We start from the raw sequence: 18,729 nt of genomic DNA, 5'->3' as shown, positions 1-18,729 counted from the left end.
TCAGGATGGCTCCCTAGGCCCCAGCCCGCTTCCCTGGCCCCTGTAGGTGGTACTGGTAAGGTGTGCATGGCCCAAAGAAAACTTCCAGAGCCAGCTTTGGAGCCCACAGGAAAAGTGAGAACAGGTTGGGATTCACTCCTATTTCAGAGGCAATTTCATCTCTGCGTGTAATCACGGGGATTATTCAGGAATCTGAAACCAGAAGGGGAAAAAGAATCAGAAACCTCAAGTTGGATGATAACCTCCACCCCTCCAAGCACAATTTCCTCTAAACATTGGTTGATGATTTCTCCAAAAAGTAAGAGATAAGAAGAGTTTTCTTGTTTTCATTGACCACAGTCTCAGTGGTTTCTAACAAAATATTCATGTAGTGTGTTTTGTCCCCATCAGATCCTTCCAAGGGTCTTGGATAATAATAAGTGTGTTTCAGAAGACTTTGCCTTACTAATATTCTTTTCCTAAATCCTGTACTTTGGCCTTGCATTTGATTCTCAATTAGGATATAATCTCGTTTTGGTTAATCAATGGTGAGGAATATGCTATATAAATTCTATTATATATTAGATTAGTTATTCAGAAATGTGTGACATTAATTTGATTTTAAGTATTCCTGAAATGCAATTCCTGGGCCACCTTCTTAAACCAAAGTTACTGGACAACTGCCTTCATAGAATAAAGCCTTTTGCTGGTAGAGAACATGCTGTGACATGCACAGTTAGATTCTCGACAGGTATTTGTTGAATAGAAATAAATTACACTCCCAACCCCACAGGTTGAGAATAATTTTCCATTAAGAAGATTTGGCACAAGCTTCAGGCTTGGGATTTCATGGCAGAATTTTAATTGAATTTTGTAATGATTTGCCATCTCATTTCTCACATTGGTTAATTTTTCCAACTCCTTAAAAGAGTTGAACAATCTTTCATTACATCACACATTTTCAGGTGCTTTACATCTCTAAGGTTATGGCATGACGTAAGTTCATAATTGTAGGCTATATCTAGTGTTGTATGAACTTTAAATGAAGTTCTGAAGTTTCCAGGCTGGACCATTCTGTATCCATTTCATTCCATAAATATTCCACACGTGATATTTATGCTTGGTTATGAGGAAATAAAAAGCTGATAACTTGAGATGTCATCTAGGCAAATAGATTCAGAGTCTACAATGAGAAAAATGTAAAGAATACTTGAAAGACAGCTCCATCTAAACACTTTCAATTGACTTTCATCAAGAAGCAACTTTCTTACTCTTTTTCAATTTTTTTTCTCTTCCTATGTCAGCCATCATGTCACTCACTGAAGGTACTTTGTTTAATCCTAGGAAAGAAATGTCAAACTTGAACATGGTTTTCTTGTTGAGAAGATGTAGTTTCAGGAAGAAGTGGATAACATGAGCGTCAGTTTAATAGAGAGCATTATGAGTGAGGTAGCACAGGAGTCAGGGAGATGGTTCCAGGGGTTGCTCTGAAAAGCCCTCTGTTCATTGTTTTATCAGGTGCACATGCCTTACAGATGTAAAGACGTGCCTTTTAATGAGTTCATATCTTGACCAGCAGAACTCAAAGCTCACAAAGAAGGGTGGACTTAAAGGAGTTGTATCCAACGGACAACATACAAGGTAGTGTGTGTGTAGTCTCATTATCAGAGTATTCACTGTGGCTCTCCTTTAAATAGTGAGTTACACTTCTTTATTTATGTTATTTCATAGTTTTCTAATACATATTGTAGCTACTAACAGTGACTCAATGTCTCCTGATTGTTCTAATTGGATAGAGATTTCCTCTTACTTATGGAAGGCACTTTCCTACAATTCTTCATTTCTTTGATGGTGGCAGCCTACTTTTTGTGAGAAACACAGAATGTTCTGGGAAAATATGGGAAACATTTTAAAGAAGATGCAAACAAACGAGCAGATATATTACAATGTGATTGACTTCATAAAAGTAGGTTTTGAAGCTGTCTTCATCATTTTATTCCCAATCTTAAAATTAATGATACAATAAAGAATAATAATAAAGAACAACCAAAATGGCTAGTCTTTATTCATCCAATCAATATTTATTGAATGCCTACAAAAGTCAGGTGCTTGATCGTTAACTCTTACCATCCTGCAAAGTACATGTAAGTATTCCCATTTTTAAAAATGAGGAAATTGTGGCGGTCCTGTAATATGTCAAGGCCATGCAGTCAGTACGTGGAGAAACTGAGTTTTAATCCTGAGTTCACTTGATTACAAAGCTCTTGCTCTTTTAATTGTGTTGCGGGCTATTCCAGTTACTCTATGATCTGCCATAATTTCATAATTCACATCATTCATAGTTCAAAATTCTGTGACTCCGCTTATCCTTTTTGTATTTTGAACTTGAGAGGCAAAAAATGCTCCCTATAATTTAGGCTCATTTCAAAGTGACCCTAGCAACATTGGGAAGTAGGGTAACTGATATTTCCCATGTATACTTTTACCAACTGGTCTTAACACATCTTGAACCTTGAGTTGTGCCCTCTAGCTTCCACTACACAAGGATATGTATAACATCTCATTTTCCATCTCAGAGGAATGCGAGTTTACACTAATTCTCAACGATGATCATCTTAAAGGGTTTATATCAAACCCAGGATTCTCCAGAAAAGCGTTATTTAATATAAGTTTCTGTGATGACAAAAATGTTCTCTAATTGTACTTCCAATATGGTAGCCAAATCATTCCCAGGGTCATTTTCAGATCCGAATCTTAAATTCAGAACTGTCCCTCATCTTCTTGTTACAACTCTTCCTTCTCTATCCCTTTATCTCCTTTAATCCAAAACTTTTCTTTGGGACTCAGAAAATCATATACAGAAATGTCTGTGTTCATAGTTCTAAATCTGAAACCCATGGCTATCCAAGGTGTCATGCATGAGTGTCAAGGGTCCATGAACTTCCCGAGGATGTTTGCAAATGTCATGCACATGTGAATGTGAATTATTCTGGGAAAATTGTCCAAAGTGTTTACCTTTCTTAAATGGATATGAAATCAAAAAAGTTAAAAGATTCTTGTCTATAGCAAACATATAAAAATCTTAAGAATTCTAGATGACCAAATGGAAGTATCAAAAAAAGATGAAAGAAGATGGAAGCATTAGGGAGCAGTTTTTCCTTCCTAGCAGTGCCTAGAACAGTGCTACCACATTGGAAACAGTAGTAAATACTTATTGACTATTTATTCAGTTAATAGTGACAATTGATGGATGATATAAAATTGATAAAGGATAAATTGTACTCAGAGAAGGGCAGTGTACCTTGATGAGCTCCAATGTTTTTGAGGGAGTGGAGGCCATTAGGACTTCCTAATGAACTTAGGGGCTGTGGATCAAGGATCTTGACCATGAGACCTAGTAAGCTTTCTTAATCCCCTCTACCTGTGTTACTGTTGTTACTTTCTGACCATTTCCCAGAATGAAAGATCTCAAAACAAACAAAAATGACCTATTTTACTTATTTAATGACTCCGTATTCCACTCCACAGTCAAGAAATCCTCAGAAATAAAATGAATATTAACAGGTCTAAAACAGAAAGCAAAGGAAACAAATTCTTGGATAGAAAGAAGTAGGCAACGTGCTGACCTAGGGTTGTTTTGACATTTAACCAAGTTGGGGGACTCACTTGTATCAGATCTATGGTGAAAAAATATCAAAGGGGTTTAGAAATCAAAAGTCTGAGGACATGCAATGAATAAAAGTGCTAATAAGGTTGTTGAAGTCTATGGAAAACCCTCCAGCTGTCTTGTTGCCAGCATCTTATTCTGGCATGTTTCCTTAATCAAAAGCACAGACTTCTGAAATGACTTCTAGTACATCCACTTATGGGAGAGGTTCTGTGAATTGAATCCACTCCAAATTCCCACATTCATGTTCTTAGGTGCTGACTCAAGTTTTATTTTATAAGTGATGAAATAATAGATTGGAAGCTTATATAATAGTTTTGCCTTCTATTTCATGACAATGAATTGTGACACTATAATACATCTTAATAGCTTTGCATTAAATCTTATTAGCCCTTTAAAATCATTGCCATTATTTCTTCAGTTAATTAAGACCATTGAATCTATTTAATAGATAATGTGATTATTGTAATTAAATAAGAATAGACGAGGTAAAAATCTCTGAATAAGGGTTTAGTGATTTTGTAGAATATGGAGAAGGTGTTATCTCTAAAATCAACATCTTCAATTCCTTTGAGACCTTCTGAAATGAGGGCAGAAAGGGAAAAACTGGAAGCTAAATTTCTTGTTACATCCTAAGTAATTTAAATACACACATGTATATAACCACATTTTGACTATAATATTGAACATCATTTATGGATAATTGACAGCTATATGATGCTTCTTTCCTTAAAGACAGTTAAATCCATCTGTTTAAACAGAAAGTAAATATTCAAAATGAAGCAGTTAGAAAACATTGTGCATAGAAAAAGCATTGAACTGTAGGTCAGAAGAATTTCTCATCTCTCTATTTCTTGGTGCTTACTACCTGTATGAAATTAGAGCAATGCCTCTTTTAGAATTTTTTTATAAAGTAGGAATAATAATATATGAATACCATCCTCACAGAATTATGATATGGTTTAGATTAAAAAAAGCTATGCTTAAAGACACTTTCAGCAATTGAACATAACCTATACATTTCATTTTTTATTACTTGGTTATCTATTTTGGTGGTTTTCAAACCTGATTGAGCATTAGAATCACTAAGGAACTTAAATGGTGCATGTCTCTCTGGGCTTCACCCTATATTTACTAAATCAGAATGCCCGAGAGAGGAATCTCAAATCAATATTTTTATTAAGCTACCAAGGTACTACAGGTCTATATCTCTAACAGAACAATAGCTATTATTTGTCAGATACTATGTTATAGACACTTTGAAAGGCAAGCACCTTTCCCATACTTTGTATGTCATTTACACCTCACAAGAGTTCTGGAAGTGGGTATTATCCTGCCCATTTTACATATGATGAAAGATTAAATAACATGTCCAACGTTACACAACTATCAAGGGGGAAGCCTCAGTAGAAACTTTAGACCGTCAGATTGCCCAGATCTCTGCCATTGGTTTTCAACTTTTGGGTGTTTGTAGCACATTTTAGGACCAGAATTTCTAGCAGGGTACATGGAAGGATTATAAGACTCAGAGAGCAAACCATGGCTAGGGTATAAGAGTGTCCTTCTAAACAGGTAGGCATCACTTGACTGCCCATCTGCAGTATGATGCTGTTGGAACAGAAATTCACTGCCTGACTGAACCCTCATGCTCTCATGAAATAGAGTCATTTCATGTTCCATTAGACACATGATCATCTTTCTTTGGTGCCAGCTTCCTATTGCATTGTGCGTTTCATTTCTTATGACTATTAATATTCTCAATGTCTGTCTAATATTCATTGTCCTAACAGTAGAGGCACTTAGTCGACTGAACTTGATTTTGCACATTGATCAAAATTTAAGAGCACAATAAAGTGTCCACAGCCCATTGTTCTTCCACTGGGTGCCTTAACCTCATTTGAGCTTAGATTTCTTTTTCCCCATGTATAACACATTTAATACCTTGAAAGGCAGTTCTGTCAAGAGTTGGAAAATTTGTCAATTTGGGATGATACCTTTGTCTGCTCTTTAAACACGATGACATTTTTTTTTACTGAAGTGTCTAGTCAGTTTACAATGTTGTGTCAACTTCTGGTATACAGCATAATGTTTCAATTATACATATACATACATATATTCATTTTCATATTCTTTTTCATTATAGGTTACTATAAGATATTGAATATATATCCTTGTGCTATACAGAAGAGACTTGCTGTATATCTATTTTATATATAGTACTTAGTATCTGCAAATCTTGAACTCTCAATTTATCCCCTCCCTCCCCCTTCCTTCTGATACCCATATTTGTTTCCTATGTCTGTGAATCTATTTCTGTTTTGTAAATAAGTTCATTTGTGTCTTTTTTAAAGATTCCACATATAAATGATATAATATGTTATTTTTCTTTCTCTTCCCGGCTTACTTCGCTTAGAATGATGATCTTCAGTTCTATCCATGTTGCTGTAAATAGCATTATTTTATTCTTTTTTATGGCTGAGTAGTATTCCATTGTACAAATATACCACAGTTTCTTTATCCAGTCATCTGTTAATGTACATTTAGGTTCCTTCCACGACCTGATTGTTGTAAATAGTGCTGCTATGAACATTGAGGTGTATGTATCTTTTCAAATTAGAGTTTCCTCTAGATATATGCCCAGGAAAAGTATTGCTGAATCATATGGTAAATCTATTTTTAGTTTTTTGAGGAATTTCCATGCTGTTTACCATAATGGCTGCACCAAACTACATTCCCACCAACAGTGTAGGAGGGTTCCCTGTTCTCCACACCCTCTCCAGCATTTATCATTTGTGGACTTTTGAATACTGGCCATTCTGACTGGTGTGAGGTGATACCTCATTATAGTTTTAATTTGCATTTCTCTGATAATTAGTGATATTGAGCAGTTTTTCATGTGCCTCTTGGCCATTTGTGTGTCCTCATTGGAGAATTGCTTGTTTAGGTCTTCTGCCCATTTTTGGATTGGGTTGTTTGTTTTTTTGTTATTAAGTTGTATGAGCTGTTTGCATATTCTGGAAATTAAGCCTTTGTCAGTTTCACCATTTGCAAATATTTTCTCGCATTCTGTAAGTTGTCTTTTTGCTTTGCTTATGGTTTCCTTTGCTGTGCAAAAGCTTATAAATTTAATTAGGTACCATTTGCTTACTTTTGCTTTTATTTCTATTGCCTGGGTAGACTTCTCTAGGAGAACATTGCTAAAATGTATGTCAGAAGATGTTTGGCCTATGTTTTCTTCTAGGAGGTTTATAGTGTCTTGTCTTACGTTTAAGTGTTTAAGCTGTTTTGAGTTTATTTTTGTGGGTAGTGTGAGGGAGTGTTCTAACTTCATTGATGTACATGTGGCTGTTCAGTTTTCCTGACACCACTTGCTGAAGAGACTGCCTTTCTCCATTGTATGTTATTGCCTCCTTCGTTGTAGATGAATTGACTGTAAGTCTGTGAGTTTATTTCTGGGCTCTCAATTCTATTATTGATCCATATGTAAGACTGTACTCTTTAACTTCTAGGTAGAGTAGTTGTTGATTTTAAAAAAAATTTCCTCTGTGCAAGAACATTAAATAATAAAATAATACATTATCTTTTTTGTAGAATCCAATTAAATGTATTTATTAAATGTATTATTAAACTATTCAATATTTTTGCAACATTTATCTACTTCTTGTGGCAAATTTTGATATTTATGTAAGTATATCTCCTACCTCATATGTGCATTTATCAACATGTTAATTAATATATTGATATACACTTGGAATCCTAGAAGTTTCATTTTAGGTACTTGACTATGAAAACTTCAAAATAAGAAGGAGGAAGGGGAATATTAAACAAAAACTTGTCCAAGCTGGTAAAAGAGAAGAAGAAGCACAAGAAAAAAGTAATATAAAACACATGAAATAATTAATTGATGTAAAAATAGAAGATGAAATTCCAACACATTTGATTAAATGTCAACTTAATGCCCTTTATCAAAAGATAGAGAATGTTATTCTGTGTTTTAAAGAGAATAACGACAATATAGATTGTTTATTTAAAAATACACTAAAAGAAAGTAACTTTGAAAGAAGATTGGAAGTGGAGGTACAGGAAAAGATACATCAGGCAAATACAAGCTGATGTTTTTGAGTTTTCTTAATTTTCTGAGCCAAGAATATATACTAAAGAAGAAGAGGTCTCCTTGTCCTATGTTACTCAGAGTGGCATCCACATCTTCTTGGGGCTTCTTAGTAATTCAGATTCTCACGCCCACTCCAGACCTACTGAATCAGAGTCTGCATTTCAACGAGAAGTCCATATTAACTTGTAGGAAGCACTACCTTTATTTCAGTTTGTTTCAAGAGACAAATGGGAACCATTTGTGAATGGAACAGAGAAGCAGTTCTGACTTGTCTGGATGTTTCTCTTTGTCCCCAGTTCCTGCCACTTCCACTTCACTCAGGTCAGCAGCTCGGTTAGAGGTTTCTGGTGGCTTGCGGGGCTTGGGACACTGAAACTGCATGCTCTGCTGAGGTGCTCCAGTGATGCCAAGTAAGGATCTGGTCCTTCATCCAGGAAGAGTGGTAAGCAAGCAGGTGTGTCTGGGTGGAGTATGCTCCAGGTGCTGAACTCCTTAAGTGTCCTAACAAGGAAAATAAAAGAACAGTGGGGACACGAGCCAGTGTGAGGTTATTTAGCTGAAGCTTTTCCTTTTAAAAGTGTTACACCCTCAGAACTTCTTCCATCATCCGGCACACAGGACAACCTTCCTTTCGTCTTCTTGCGTCATGCTCTTGGCAGGACTTCTTCATTTTCTCCTAAGCATCTTTCCTTCTCTCAATCTAACCCAAATCCTCCCTGGCTGTTGCTTTCCCTAGGCAACCAAAGGGCAATGAGAGGGTTTTGTCTATGTGTTTTTCCAATCTTGACGTGCTTCTGCATGTCGCTCCTGCTCTGGAGCGCGCTGGTGGTTTTCCCTGTGTGAGATACTCTTTCAATGAGACGGGCACAGCCAACAAGAGCCATCCAGAGCACTCTATTTAGAGTCAGAGATCATACCTGGTGTTCCTTATCCCCCTTAGTTTGTTCTGTGTTATCCTCTGCCTAGTATTTATTGTCTTCTAATACAGTATATAATTTACTTACTTTTGATGTCTATTGTATATTTGACTCCCTCTGCTAGGCAATAACAGAATCTCTATGTTGTTCACAAACTTCTGTCTGTCTCATAAAGAATAGCGCCCTAGATAGGTTCCCAATAAATATTTGTTGAACTGAACAGAATTGAGTCGAGTTGAATTGAGTTGCAATGAATTGAATTTTACTGGATGAAGTGACTGTCTCTCACTTTTTACAAGCACATCCAAGGATTTTTACGATCTACCGGATCATTCCTATCAGCAGATAAAGATGCTGTTAGTTCTGTTGTCAAAAACCAAAAGCAAAAAGCGAATCATCTTTGCTGACTTCTGTTGCTCCCCCATCAACCCACCAACCAATTTCTCTGCTCTTGTTTCCACTGAACTCCTCAAAAAAATTGTTGATACTTGTTTCTGTCTCTAATTCCTCTCCTCCCCACCTCTGCATAATTAGCAAGTTGAACTAAATAGTTTCCATAAACATTCTTACTTTAACGTTCTTTAATTCTCTAAAACCTCTGTCCCCGCACTGTCTCCAGATTTTTCTCTCTCCTTTTAAACTTTCTTCATTCATTCATCAAGTTTACAAGCAATAATTAGCTACATTCTGTGGGCCAAACCCTGGACTGAGCACTGGGGATATGTGGTTAAATAAAATAAGTTCTCAGCCCTCAGAACACACACAGGGAAAGGAATGTAAATGAAGAAAAGCAGCTTATACACTTCAACAGGGTGCCCACTGTAGTTCCACGTGTCCAAAAGGAGGCCAGAGCCTTGAGGATGTGTTGTGTGCAGGTGGGAGATGGTGTGGAGGGTGGCAGAGGGCAGAGCTGGGGTTTCACTCATTGGCTGAGTGGCACAAAATGCACAACAAATCCAGATGCTGACCGTCTCAGAAGAAGGCTGAGTTTAGCAGTTGTCTAATACCTGAGCTCTGGTTTCACAGCTGGGCTATTGGTGTCCTGGCAAAGGACGATTCTATCTCTGCTACAAAAATACATCAAAAATGAGGTTACATTGTTGGGAAGACAGTTCATCCTAGGTGGAGTCAAACTGTCTTGCTAGCTTGATGCCCATACAAGTGAAGGAACAAAAAATGATTTCTGGCTAAAGCAGTCTCTACCCTGATCGCCCCTGGGCCACCTTCTGATTGCCCACAGAGTGCAAGGCATCTGGGGGCGTTTCCCAGGGAGCCTACATGAGCCTGTGTGTGACTTTTTAGGCTGAGACAAGGGGAGAACATGAGAACTGCAGGACAAATTAATACTTTGCTTATCCTTTCTGACACACACAAAGCCTTTGCACCACCCTCAATTTTCAGATAGATTATTTCTCTAACTAGATGTTTAAAGACCTGAGTCGGTCAACCTTCTGCCTCCACAGAACCACCTCACCGCATAAACAGAATTCCATTTCCCAGCCCTGGCTGTAAATGGCAAGCAGCGGAACACTGGGGGAAGGTGGTTCACGTTGCTTTCCACATGTGTCTAAAGAGTCTGATGCGACCTGATCTCTTGGGTCTCCCGGGGCAAACCCACACCTCTGTCCCAGAGATGAATTGGGGCGTGGAGTGCAGAAGGGCTCAGATACGTGAGAGCGGTGATCTTCTCTCATTCATGTTCTGAAGCTACTTTCTGCTTACCTTTCTTCTGATGCCGACGACGTAGCCCAAACTGACTGCATTTTGTGACTTTAGATTTTGGACTCCTCCCCTTTGCGTTTTTTCCAAATGGTGCCCCTCCATCACCCAGTCAGCAAATCTTTTTTTTTTTCCCTTGAAATACAGTTGATTTACAATGTTGTGTTAATGTCTGAGGCACAGCGTAGTGATTCATGTATAAACTCAGCAAACCCTTATCACGGGCTGGTGACGTGCTGCTCTCCAGGCAGCACTGCTGTTCAGAGATTAACCTGTCCACACCCTAGAGAACCCCTAGAGGTTCTCCCTGCGCTAAGCGGGAAGCAAACAATAAGCAATGTCACAATGCCGTATGTTGCAGGCAGTAACAGCGACACATTTAAAGAACGGAAGTGGCACAAGAAGAGGAAATTTATGATTCCAAAGGAGGTGGGAGCAGAGACGTTTTCCCGAAAGGGGCATTATCTGAGCTGAGTTTCTAATAATCAATAGAAATTTATCCCCTGGACAAGAGGCAGACCGACTGAAGGGACTGCGTGCACACAGGCAGGGAACGAGTGCTGAAGGCTCTCCTGGGGGGCAGGCCAAAGTGGGGGGAGGCTGGGGGAGGTTCCACAGCCTGACAGGGAAGGAGCCTGCTCCTTGCAAGATTGTCTCTACAAACAATGAGGCATCACTATGGCCAGATTTGGGTTTTGGAAAGATTAGTCTATCAGTAGTGGAGAAGACATCTAGGCAGGAAAACTGACAGCCAGCACTGAAGGAGGTGAGCCATCGTGAAACCCAGACCTGCACAGACAGAGGCTACAGATAAGATCAGTGTTTAGGAGGTGAAGATACATAGCTCAGTGGCTGACGGAGTGATTGGTTTGGCAACTGGCTGGGTGGTGATGCCCCCACCTCCTGGCCTCTGTTTGGTCACATGAGACAACAGCCACCACTCTGTTGAAGCATATGAGCTGCCTTTCTTCTCTTACATTCCTCTCCCCAGTGCATGTTCTAAAAGAGCTCTTATCCAACCAGAGATTGTCCAGTATTTGGTTCACAGAATACACTAAACTATTGCTTGTAGAATTGATAAATGAATAAAGAGACCTTAAAGGGAGAGAGAGAATCAAACCCAGAGACACTGCAGGGACAGAGGTTTAGAGAATTAAACAATGTTAAAGTAAGGGTGTTTGTGGAGGTTATTCCCTTCAACCCGTTAATTATACAGATGAGGAAACTGAGGCCCAGAGAGGTAAAAAGACAGGAAGACAGGGTGGTGGGCAAGTTTGGGGAGGAGAGATAATGCGTTCAGCTTGGGTCGTATTACATTTGAGATGCTCGTGGTAAATCCAGGTTCTCACGTCCAGTGCGCTGTTGGAATGTGGAGCTTAGGAGAGAGGTTGAGTCTAGACACATGGGATACAGATCTTATGAAGACCAGGGCAGGCAATGCTATTATTACCTCATGAGAGTAGATGAAGTCAGGAGCCAGGAGGGCCAAGGGGAGAGCTCTGATAGCCTCAGAGCTAGCACAGCATTGCAGGAAGCAGCGCAGCAAGTTACTTACCCTTCCTACGCCTCCCTTTCCACAACTGTATATGCACCTAGAAGGGTTTGCATGGTATCTAAATGGATGAATGTTAGTTAAATCCGGAGGGCAGTTGTGGCAAGTAGCAAACTCAATGCAAGTGTAAAAATTAATATCTAAGCACCAATAAACTGACGGTGGAGAGAGGAAAATAATTCTGAAAAATAAGTAAACTAGATATGATAAGAAAGTAGGAGAAAGCTAGGCAACTGTGGGAACACCAAAATCTAAGAGAGAGAGAGTTTAAAAAGGAGGGAGGAATTGTGTGACAAATGCCAAAGAGAGACTAAAAACAGGAAAAATTGAGAAGTGGCTTTGGCAACTGGAAGTTCACTGGTGATTTTAGAGCTGCTTTGGTGGAGGTTCAGGGAGAAGAGAGGATGCGCGGGATGGGATGGGATGGGGTGAGTGGGATGGTGGGCAGGAAGTGGGAAGGAGGGTTCAGGCAGTTGGCTCAGGGCAAGGCTGGGCAGAGAAGCTAGAAACCCGATCAGAGCGCTCTTAAGCTGGATCCTTGTCAGGCTGCACAGCAGCACAGGGCAAGCCCCTTCTCCACCCCAGAGTCCTAATCTGCAAAGTGGAAGTGGACTTGGTCTCTACATTTCCACCAGCTGTGACGACCTAATCTTTTCCTTTTCTTATTACTAATGTTCAATGGTGATCACGTTCTTTTTGATTTAGAAATGTTACCTGAATTAGCCAATGACATCCTTTTAAAATGTTTTAAGTTTAGGGGAGTGGATGCTGTTAAAGGTTGATTTATTTTTTATTTATAAAAATGTTTTCAATGTATGGTTTCATATTTGATGCTCAGGAATGTACGTTCTCAGTACTCTCACTTTAACCATGAAACCAACTCCAAAGGATGGGGTGATTTTTCTTGAAGTCACAAAAGGAGTTATCCAAGATTTTAATCCAGGTCTGCCGGCAGCAAAGCTAGTGTCTTACAGCTGATGGGAATAACTGGGGTGGTTAGCAGAAAACTAGTTTAGAGCTGGACCTCTAAGAACAGTTTTTATTTATGAAAAATACCTGTTGGTATAAAATGACTTCTATTTCTCAAAAAAAAAAAAAAAAAAAAAAAAAGGGAAGAGGGGAGAGGGGTGGTTTCCGTCTCATTCTCTTCTCTCTCAATAGGATAATAACCTATCATAAGATTTTTCACTTGGAGAAAGAAACTTAAAAAAAAAAAACTTTTGGTTTCTTCTGCAGTGGTAGAGTGTTTAATAACACCATTAATTTCATGTTATTAGATGAATGTGGTTATGTTTGTACCTACATAATTTCAAAGCACTCTTGCATGCATTATTCATCTGATTCTCCCAGCCCCTCTTCGAGAATGGTGAATTAGGCATGACAAGTTCCATTTGAGTGCTCAAAAGATCATGTGACCACGTTCTCACAGAATTGCCCAGAAGCACCTCTCAGTCTAGAGAGAGTGTCTGCCTCGGGGAGTCACTCTATAAGGTAATATGAGTAGGAGCCAGGCTTATAACTGACGCTCATAAATCAGTGAGCACCAGGAAAATAAGGGCCCCGCACCTCTCTCCATGCAGCCCTCATCTGTACTGTCAGGGTGTTGGTTGCAGTGATTTTTATCTCTTAGTCACTGAAATTTAAGAGAAAACTAAAAATAAGGCATGAGGTGAGAGGGAGCATGAGGAAGGAAGAGGAGAATAGAAAATCTTAGCAGTGGTTAGACGTTTCACAGATGCTGGCCCTCCATGGTGCAGATATTTGTGTGAAGTGCTGACTTCATCACCCTACACGGCATTTATGGGATAATAGCTGCTTCGGAAATTAGTGTTAGATAAATATAAAATAGTGGGGGATATAAAAGTGGAAGACAATCTCAGATATATAGTCCCTGAGTTAGAAGAAATAAAACTGCCTTATTCATCAAAATGATCAATGTAAAGTGAAGAAAGCAGAGTTTTTTGATTGCTTGTTTGTTTCTGGGCAGGATAACCAGTCTGGCTTTCCTAAGGAAACATGTTTACCACCAAGACAAAGACTAAAGAAATACTGATTCTCTCGTTCAGCGCAAGGATGAAACATTGCTAATTTAATCTCAGCAGAAACAATCCAGCTGTCTTTTGGGCACAGACTTGTATCACTTTAAGCCATTTATTATAAGTAAAAAATTCTCTGATGTTTAGTTGATTTTATCAGGATGTCAGGTTTAGAGTGTGCCCTGATTTTATCTCAGAAGAATATATTTTCAGACAGATTTTTAATATTCCAATGTTATCTTTTGAACCAATTAGCACTATAATTTCAAAGAATGATAAAATAAAGAGCAATCTTTTTTCAATTTAATTATTACCAAAATTATTACACCAATTTTAAGATAAAGGTACTATAAGCTTGACTATAAAATACTCTACTATAAAATTGAAAGGAAAACAATTATTTCTTTCCTTTAGCCCAAGAAAATAATTTCAAAAAAGAAGAAAGCTACATGTCCAAAGGTAACTTTAGCTGCATTATTAATAGAAAAAAGAGAAACAGTTTAAATAATAGAGAAATAGTTAATAATTGCATGTGGCTGTGGTAGGCTATTATACAGCTATTAAAATGATAAATATGGAGTTCATGAAAAACCTGAGAAAGTGTTTACAATATAATGTTTTGAAAAGTGACAGAGAAAAATACATGTATACTAGGATTGTATCCATGTAAAAACTGTATATGTATGTAGATAAAGTGTGATGGGAACATGAACAATGTTCCCTTGATGTAACAATGTATCAGTCAGATTATGCTCCAGTAACAAACATTCCCTGTCAGTCAATCACAACAGAAGCTCATGCTACATTATCAGGCTCTGCTCACTGTAATCACTCAGGGACCCAGGCAGAGGAAGTTTCCATCTTCACACCTGCTTCCTTAACTAATTCAGCCTTGGCAGAGGAAAGATGTGTCCGGCACTATATCTTAAAGATTCTACACAGGAGTGAATTAGGTCACTTCTACTTACATTTATTTGGCCAAAACAAGTCTCATCATCATACCAAACTTCAAAGAGGGCAAGAAAGCTATTTCCTACTATGTGATCAGAGAGAGAGAGAAAAATCAGAAATACTTGATGATCTAAGTACTAATGAATCTTACAATGAGATTGGTGGATTTATAGATAATTTTTCAAGTATTTTATAATGTTAGCATCCGTTTTACACTATCATTACCTCAGATTCCACCTGTGAGCCAGAAATTGGGAATTGATGATATATACTATGCTAGTTGTTCAAAAGAAGGCTTTAACTGAAGATTCTTTAAAGTGCATATTCTTTTATTCAAATGTTTTAAATGGACCAAGATGATAAACACTTTCATATTAGGAAATACAGCTTGATTAAAAATATTTCTGGCTTCACATCATGGTAATATGCAATTTGTAAATTATATGAAAGAAGGAAACTTCAACAAGGCATTCTGTTATAAATATTTATGTGTTGTTAGAAAAATAAATTTTTTGCCTATGCACAATGTAACAATTTGCTTACTTCAGCAAGCAATCAGCAGTAAAGAAAATGCATAACACACTAGGAGGGTTTTAAATATTCTAGTATGTAAACTCTAGTATGTAAAAATAGCAGTTTAAAATGAGAGAGTGTGTGGTATACAGAAAAGAACTCTGTCTTTGGTATCAGTTAGGTTCAAACTCTGAACCACCATTTATTATATAATCTTGGGCAATCTGATCTAACAATTTTCATAAAAGGAATGTAAAATTCTTCCCTTGTATATGTTGTTGTGAAGTTTGTCAAATGTAAAGCACCTAGAAATGTGGCTAGCAACAGTAGGTAAATACATGTTCATTTATTTATATGTTAGCTGAATATTGGGCAATTGAAATGACACAATAATCCTGCCATACACTAAGGGGAGCGGAAATCTTTAAAATTCCACTCTGTTATGAATATGGCCAAGGCACCAAGATCTAAGTGTTCTTACTGAATGGAGATACTGTTCATGCATTAGTCCATGAGGGGTGTGTCATTTAACTGATGTTCCTCCAGGGTGGGATGCTTACCATTGTTGGGTTCAGCGCCATGTGCATAGTGGGCACTTAATAACAATGACAGAGGAAGACAATGACAACCAGTCAAATCTCGCTCAGTGACCTGTGATGAGTAAATGCCTCCCTGGGGACAAGCCAGGTGAAGGGAATTAAGACATTCAAAGGCACAGGGATTGCCTTAAGAAGTGGAGGGACACTTGGGCCCCTGTAGCTTTGCTTTATTCTGTCACGTTAATAGCAGGTGATCACAAACACTGAGATGGCCAGGCTGGCACAGAGAAACTGGCACCAGGTTGACCCATGAGATTGGCAGATATCTTCATGTACCACCTGGGGTCTTCATGGGTGTAAGAATCAATTCTCTCTGTATCAGGATGGCTCTCTGGGCTCCATCCCATTCATTTCCCCAGTCCCTTCTGGTGGTACCGGTATGGGGTGTATGGTCCAAAGAAAATGTCCACAGCTAGTTTGGGATCAGTGGATAAGAGAGACGACAAACTGGGTTTCATTACTGCCTTAGAGGCAACTCTGTCCACACAGCTGATGTAATCCTGAGTATACTTGAAAACAAACCACATGGCTCTCGTTGACTGTGCAGAGAGGAAAGAAATAATTAAAACATTTCGCCCTGGGAGGCTCAACCTCCATCATTCCCTTTTGCATAGACAAGTGTTACCTTTAGGGCAAAGCTCGAGTCCCTCACCATCTGACCTTCTGAATTCTCCCCAACCGGCCACCCCTGCCCTCACTGATTGCCCTCACCATTGCTTAGCTATACTTCGTATTCTGTCTGGGTTTGGTCTGTGTACATGGAGTCTTGAGCTGTAAGCTGTCTGCAGGCAAAGATCTTGTAGTCTTTTTTATGGTCTATACAGGTTTCAGCAAATATTTAGGTATGGAGTGAACTTTCACTTAAATAATCACTGCAATTATCTAAGAGTTCATTTGGAGAATCTGGCTGCAAAAGGTTGAATTTAGCTTTATTCCTGTCCTACTCAAAGCCTTGGGGCTATTACCCTTCTTTACTAAACCCCGAAATGGACCTTGATGGAAGTCTCCTGAAAGACTGCAAAAAGGATTCTAGAAAATATTCCTTAAAATGCCTTAGGTCTTTTCCTGATCAGAGCATAAAAATTATTCTTCCCACCTTCAGAATGCCTCCTTGGACACACCTGCGGTCTTAACTTGTGTGAAGATTAATCCTCTCCGTGGGGAAGCGTTGACTCACCATCAGGGGAGAGCTCTTTGCTGTTGGCAATGATGTTGATCCCACCTGACTAGCACAGCTCCTGGCACATAGTTAGCATTCTGACATTTGTTTCATCAGTGAATTTCTGCTTTCTTTCTATCCTTTCTACATTATGAGATATTTTCTCTTAGCCTGTAGGATAATCAAATCAAACCTGAATTTTAAAACCAAGGACAGAGTAAGTGTCTGCAATAAGGAGCTTTCAATCTTTGAATATTCCTGAAAGTTGCCTCCCTGATGTTAGAAATTTATGTCTAAAATCTGACACACAGATTCCTTTGGCCTCCTTTGACCCCACACTCTTTAAACCCATAAATCCTGCTTTCAGTAATTGCCTGCTGGTGGAGGACCCTACCTTTTCACCATCGCTTTTCTTCTCCAGGCAACACCAGCCATCATGTCTCCAGAGAAGGGCAACATGTTCAGTCCTAGGAAAGGAAATTCAATATAAGGGGTCTAGGGAAAGACAGAGTATGGTTCCAAGAAAGTAAAATAATAGGTTTCTGGTGCTGAGCTTCTCCAAAGCTGATGACAAGGACCTGAGAGAGGAGTTCTAGAGAGAAAATGCATACCTGACTTTCCCCTGTTAGCAACAGAGATGGGAGTTCATATTTCCATATTGTCAGTCAGAATTGCTTTTTTTTTTTTTTTTAAAAAGGATGTTTTCCCTTCTCTGTTTCCTCAGTTGCTGTTAGTTTCATAGAGTAGAAAGAAAGAAAAAGAATCAAGGAGAAATCTTACCACAGAAATAATTTTAATAAAAATTCTAAGTAGAAATCACAGCCCTGTGCAATGCTGGTGCTCGCTACTGATCCCAGCCATTTGTGTGCTGCATGTAAAGCTCAGAAAGCATGTACAAGGATGGGGAAAGTTTCCACATTTGTGAAATTGTTATAAATGGATTTCTCCCACTTTTCTTTTTCAGGCCTTTCTAAGTTCTCCAAGAAGAAAAAGAAAGAAAGAAAGACAGCAAGCAAGCAAGCAAGCAAGGCAAGCCTGGCCTTTTTATGAACTTTAAGCTAAATAAAATCTGACTGGAAGATGGGATTATTTTTAAAAGAAAGAAATGAGTGCCTAGTGATATTGGTTGGACTTATTTTAGTACTTTTGGGAGGGAATTTTCTGCCTGTCTCTACACTAGCTGTTAATGTCTCTGAACCTCAGTTTTCTTGGCTGTAAAATAAAGAGGACCGAACTAAATAATTTCTCAAGCCGTATTCATTTCTAAAATGTTATGATATTTCATCTATTATCTGCCTTTACCTCATTTAATCAATACAAAGAGCTACCATCAGAATTTAAGATATGAAATTTTCTTTATCATAATATTTTTCTGACACTTTTTCCTCTATACACATTGGATTTTTTAATGAGTTTTTTAATGAGAAATATTTAAACATACAAGAAGTAAATAGAATCATACAACAGATATTCAGTGTGTATGATACACATGTGCACCTGGCACATGGTAGGTGATCAATACT

The 18,729-nt window shown here is 38.5% G+C and overlaps 1 long non-coding RNA gene across 1 annotated transcript in view; it reads left to right on the top strand.

The window, feature by feature from the left end:
* LOC116148084 (uncharacterized) overlaps nt 1-18,435 on the top strand; it is a 68,956-nt gene extending 50,521 nt beyond the window's left edge. The window contains exons 2-4 of the long non-coding RNA XR_004131551.2: nt 1,498-1,620; nt 8,057-8,202; nt 18,171-18,435. This is a non-coding gene — a long non-coding RNA (uncharacterized LOC116148084). The remainder of the gene's footprint in view (nt 1-1,497; nt 1,621-8,056; nt 8,203-18,170) is intronic.
* The last annotated feature ends 294 nt before the right edge of the window (nt 18,436-18,729 follow it).

This window comes from Camelus dromedarius, chromosome 23 (assembly GCF_036321535.1).
Source record: "Camelus dromedarius isolate mCamDro1 chromosome 23, mCamDro1.pat, whole genome shotgun sequence".
NCBI classification, from domain to species: Eukaryota; Metazoa; Chordata; class Mammalia; order Artiodactyla; family Camelidae; genus Camelus; species Camelus dromedarius.
This window is presented reverse-complemented; position numbering and strand designations above follow the sequence as displayed.